Source organism: Eubalaena glacialis, chromosome 3 (genome assembly GCF_028564815.1).
Source record: "Eubalaena glacialis isolate mEubGla1 chromosome 3, mEubGla1.1.hap2.+ XY, whole genome shotgun sequence".
In the NCBI taxonomy this organism is placed as follows: Eukaryota; Metazoa; Chordata; class Mammalia; order Artiodactyla; family Balaenidae; genus Eubalaena; species Eubalaena glacialis.
This window is the reverse complement of record NC_083718.1, coordinates 106,503,367-106,509,834: the sequence shown is the minus strand read 5'-3', so window position 1 is coordinate 106,509,834 and position 6,468 is coordinate 106,503,367.

Below are 6,468 nucleotides of genomic sequence, written 5' to 3'. Positions count from 1 at the left end.
CTAAATCCCGCCCCTGCCTAAGTTCTACCCCTGCCTAACTCCGCCCCCATAGCCAAGGCTTTTTCTTTTTTTTTTCTTTTTTTTTTCTGTGTGGTTTTGTTTTACCTTGTTGCAGTTGTTTCAATTATAGTTTTATTTTTCCTAATATATTTTTTATCTTTCTAATTTTATTTTGTTTCTTATTCTTTGATATCATACTGCTCCTTTTTTTCTTTCTTTCTTCCTTTTTTTTTTTTTTTTTTTTACCATGCCACGAAGCTTGCGGGATCTTAGTTCCCAGGCCAGAGGTCGGGCCCAAGCTCCTGTGGTGGGAGCTCCGAGTCCAAACTGCTGGACTAACAGAGAACCTCAGACCCCAGGGAATATCAATCAGAGTAAGGCCTCCAGGAGGGCCTCATCTCAGCACCAAGACCCAGCTCTACCCAATTGCCTGCAAACTCCAGTGCTGGAAGTCTCAGGCCAAACAACCAGTAAGACAGGAATACAGCACCACCCATCAAAAAAATAAAATAAAATGGGGGCTTCTCTGGTGGCACAGTGGTTGAGAGTCTGCTTGCCAATGCAGGGGACACGGGTTCCAGCCCTGGTCTGGGAAGATCCCACATGCCGCGGAGCAGCTGGGCCCGTGAGCCACAATTACTGAGCCTGCGTGTCTGGAGCCTGTGCTCCGCAACAAGAGAGGCCGTGATAGTGAGAGGCCCGCGCACCACACTGAAGAGTGGCCCCCGCTTGCCACAACTAGAGAAAGCCCTTGCACAGAAATGAAGACCCAACACAGCCATAAATAAATAAATAAATTCAAAAACCTTCATCTGTTTAAAAAAAAAAAATGAAATGACAAAAAAATTTGTTATGGACGAAGGAGCAAGGTAAAACCTACAAGACCAGGTGAATGAAGATGAAATGGGCAACCTGCCTGAAAAAGAATTCAGAGAAATGATAGTAAAGATGATCCAGGGTCTTGGAGGGACAATGGAGAAAATACAAGAAACATTTAACAAGGATCTAGAGGAACTGAGAAGCAAACAAACTGATGAACAACACAATTACCGAAATTAAAAATGCTGTAGAGGGAATCAATGACAGAATAGCTGAGGCAGAAGAACGGATGAGTGAGCTGGAGGATAAAATGGTGGAAATAACTGCCAGGGAGCAGAATAAAGAAGGAAGAGTGAAGAGGGTTGAGGACAGTCTCTGAGACCTCTGGGACAACATTAAACGCACCAACATTTGAATTATAGGGGTCCCAGAGGAAAAAGGGTCTGAGAAAATATTTGACGAGATTGTAGTCAAAAACTTCCCTAACATGGGAAAGGAGATGATTGGTCAAGTCCAGGAAGCGCAGAGAGTACCATACAGGATAAACCCAGGGAGAAACATGCGAGACACATATTAATCAAACTATCAAAAATTAAATACAAAGAAAGAATATTGAAAGCAGCAACGGAAGGGCACCAGGTAATGTTCACGGGAATCCCCATAAGCTTAAAAGCTGATTTTTTGGCAGAAACTCTGCAGGCCAGAAGGGAGTGGCAGGTCATATTTAAAGTGTTGGGGGGGGGAGAAACCTACAACGAGGATTGCTCTACCCAGCAAGGATCTCATTCAGATTCAATGGAGAAATTAAAACCTTTACAGATAAGCAAAAGTTAAGAGGGTTCAGCACCACCAAACCAGCTTTACAACAAATGCTGGGGGAGCTTCTCTAGGCAGGAAACACAAGAGAAGAAAAAGACCTACAATAACAAACCCAAAACAATTAAGAAAATGGTAATAGGGACATACATATCAATGATTACCTTAAATGTAGAAGGATTAGATGCTCCACCAAGGGACATAGACTGGCTGGGTGGATGCAAAACTAAGACCCATACATACGCAGTCTACAAGAGACCAACTTCAGACCTGGGGACACATTCCGACTGAGAGTGAGGGGATGGAAAAAGATATTCCATGCAAATGGAAATCAAAAGAAAGCTGGAGTAGCAATTCTCATATCAGACAGAATAGACTTTAAAATAAGGACTGTTACAAGAGACGAGGAAGGATACTATATGGTGATTGGGGGATCAATCCAAGAAGAAGATATAACAATTGTAGATATTTGTTCACCCAACATAGTAGCACCTCAATGCATGGGGTGGATGCTAACAGCCATAGAAGGGGAAATCGACAGTAACACAATAATAGTAGGGGACTTTAACACCCCACTTTCACCAATGTACAAATCAACCAAAATGAAAATAAATAAACACAAGCTTTAAATGACACATTAAACAAGATGGACTTATATTGTTTGGACTGATATTTATAGGACATTCCATCCCAAAACAGCAGAATACACTTTCTTCTCAAGTGCACATGGAACATTCTCCAGGATAGACCATATCTTGGGTCACAAATCAAGCCTTGGTAAATTTAAGAAAATTGAAATCATATCAAGTATCTTTTCCGGCCATAACGCTATGAGACTAGATATCAATTACAGGGAAAAAACTGTGAAAGATACAAACACATGGAGGCTAAACAATACACAACTAAATAACCAAGAGATCACTGAAGAAATCAAAGAGGAAATCAAAAAATACCTAGAAACAAATAACAATGAAAACACGATGATCCAAAACCTGTGGGATACAGCAAAAGCAGTTCTAAGAGGGAAGTTTATAGCCATACAACTTACCTCAAGAAACAAGAAAAATCTCAAATAAACAACCTAACCTTACACCTAAAGCAATTAGAGAAAGAAGAATGAAAAAAAACCCCAAAGTCAGAAGAAGGAAAGAAATCATAAAGATCAGATCAGAAATAAATGAAAAAGAAATGAAAGAAACAATAGCAAAGATCAATAAAACTAAAAGCTGGTTCTTTGAGAAGATAAACAAAATTGATAAACCATTAGCCAGACCCATCAAGAAAAAAAGGGAAAAGACTCAAATCAACAGAATTAGAAATGAAAAAGAAGTAACGACTGACACTGCAGAAATACAAAGGATCATGAGAGATTACTACAAGCAACTCTATGCCAATAAAATGGACAACCTGGAAGAAATGGACACATTCTTAGAAAAGCACAACCTTCCGAGACTGAACTAGGAAGAAATAGAAAATATAAACAGACCAATCACAAGCACTGAAATTGAAACTGTGATTTAAAATCTTCCAACAAAGAAAAGTTCAGGACCAGATGGCTTCACAAGCGAATTCTATCAAACATTTAGAGAAGAGCTAACACATATCCTTCTCAAACTCTTCCAAAATACAGCAGAGGGAGGAACACTCCCAAACTCATTCTACGAGGCCACCATCACCCAGATACCAAACCAGACAAAGATGTCACAAAAAAAGAAAGCTACAGCCAATGTCTCTGATGAACACAGATGCAAAAATCCTCAACAAAATACTAGCAAACAGATTCCAATAGCACATTAAAAGGATCATACACCATGATCAAGTGGGGTTTATCCCAGGAATGCAAGGATTCTTCAATATACGCAAATCAATCAATGTGACACACCATATTAACAAATTGGAGGAGAAAAACCATATGATAATCTCAATAGATGCAGAAAAAGCTTTTGACAAAATTCAACACCCATTTATGATAAAAACTCTCTGGAAAGTAGGCATAGAGAGAACCTACCTCAACATAATAAAGGCCACATATGACAAACCCACAGCCAACATCGTTCTCAATGGTGAAAAACTGAAACCATTTCTTCTAAGATCAGGAACAAGACAAGGTTGCCCACTCTCACCACTATTATTCAACATAGTTTTGGAAGTTTTAGCCACAGCAATCAGAGAAGAAAAAGAAATAAAAGGAATCCAAATCGGAAAAGAAGATATAAAACTGTCACTGTTTGCAGATGACATGATACTATACATAGAGAATCCTAAAGATGCTACCAGAAAACTACTAGAGCTAATCAATGAATTTGGTAGAGTAGCAGGATACAAAATTAATGCAAAGAAATCTCTTGCATTCCTATACACTAATGATGAAAAATCTGAAAAACAAATTAAGGAAACACTCCCATTTACCGCTGCAACAAAAAGAATAAAATACCTAGGAATAAACCTACCTAGGGAGACAAAAGACCTGTATGCAGAAAACTATAAGACACTGATGAAAGAAATTAAAGATGATACAAACAGATGGAGAGATATACTCTGTTCTTGGATTGGAAGAATCAACATTGTGAAAATGACTCTGCTACCCAAAGCAATCTACAGATTCAATGCAATCCCTATCAAACTACCAATGGCATTTTTCACAGAACTAGAACAAAAATTTGCACAATTTGTATGGAAACACAAAAGACCCTGAATAGCCAAAGCCATCTTGAGAAAGAAAAACGGAGCTGGAGGCATCAGGCTCCCAGACTTCAGACTATAATACAAAGCTACAGTAATCAAGACAGTGTGGTGCTGGCACGAAGACAGAAATATAGATTGGTGGAGCAGGATAGAGGGCCCAGATATAAACCCATGCACCTGTGGTCACCTTATCTTTGATAAAGGAGGCAAGAGTATACAATGGAGAGAGGAAAGCCTCTTCAATGAGTGGTGCTGGGAAAACTGGACAGGTACATGTAAAAGAATGAAATTAGAACACTTCCTAACAGAAATAAACTCAAAATGGATTAAAGACCTAAATGTAGGGCCAGACACTATCAAACTCTTAGAGGAAAGCATAGGCAGAACACTCTATGACATAAATCACAGCAAGATCCTTTTTGACCCACCTCCTAGAGTAATGGAAATGAAAACAAAAATAAACAAATGGGACCTAATGAAACTTAAAAGCTTTTGCACAGCAAACGCAACCATAGAAAAGACGAAAGACAGCCCTCAGAATGGAAGATAATATTTGTAAATGAAGCAACTGACAAAGGATTAATCTCCAAAATATACAAGCAGCTCATGCAGCTCAATATCAAAAAAAAAAACAACCCAATCCAAAGATGGGCAGAGGAAATGAATAGATGTTTCTCCAAAGAGGATATACAGATTGCCAGCGGACACATGAGGGGATGCTCGGCATCACTAGTCATTAGAGAAATGTGAATCAAAACTACAGTGGGGTATCACCTCACACTGGTCAGAATGGCCATCATCAAAAAATCTACAAACAGTAAATGCTGGAGAGGGTGTGGAGAAGAGGGAACCCTCTTGCACTGTTGGTGGGAATGTAGATTGGTGCAGCCACTACGGAGAACAGTATGGTGGTTCCTTAAAAAACTAAAAATGGAACTGCCATATGACCCAGCAATCCCACTACTGGGCATATACCCTGAGAAAACCATAATTCAAAAAGAGTCATGTACCACAACGTTCATTGCTGCACTGTTTGCAATAGCCAGGACATGGAAGCAACCTAAGTGTCCATCGACAGATCAATGGATAAAGAAGATGTGGCAGGTATATGCAGCGGAATATTACTTAGCCATAAAAAGAAACGAAATTGTGTTATTTGTAGTGAGGTGGATGGACCTAGAGTCTGTCATACAGAGTGAAGTAAGTCAGAAAGAGAAAAACAAATACCGTATGCTAACACATATATACGGAATCTAAAAAAAAAAAAAAAGGTTCTGATGAACCTAGGGGCAGGACAGGAATAAAGACACAGATGTAGAGAATGGACTTGAGGACACGGAGAGGGGGAAGTGTAAGCTGGGACGAAGAGAGTAGCATTGACATATATACACTACCAAATGTAAAAGAGATAGCTAGCGGGAAGCAGCTGCATGGCACAGGGAGATCAGCTTGGTGCTTTGCGACCACCTAGAGGGGTGGGATAAGGAGGGTGGGAGGGAGATGCAAGAGGGAAGGGATATGGGGATATATGTATACATATAGTTGATTCACTTTGTTGTACAGCAGAAATTAACACAACACTCTAAAGCAATTATACTCCAATAAAGATGTTAAAAAAAGAGAGCGAGAAAAGAAAAAAAAAAGAGAGAAGATGACTAGAGAATTACTTCCTAAAACCTGAGCAAGAGTATCAGAGAAGGAACTGAGTCAGGAAGGACTCAGAATGTCCCCTGAGTAGATTTCCCAGGGTTGGATGCCCTGGGAGACCCATTCACAGAAATTCTGTGGATGCCAAGTTAGGTTTCTGATGGTTACCAAGGACATATAAATTATCTGAATAAGTTTTCATCGACCAGGGGAACGAGAATTCAGTTTTGGCAAGGCTGGGATGCAAAAAGGCGGAACTAGGAAGTGGGATGAAGACAACTGAGTTGGTGCTGTCTGTGTCTCTCTGGAAAAACAGAGAAAAATCAAGACTGAACTTAAGATTCCCTCTCTCTTTATTTTTAGTTTGTTTGTTTTTGGCTGCGTTGGGTCTTCGTTGCTGTGCACGGGCTTTCTCTAGTTGCGGCGAGCGGGGGCTGCTCTTTGTTGTGGTGCGCAGGGTTCTCACTGCGGTGGCTTCTCTTGTTGCGGAGCATGGGCTCT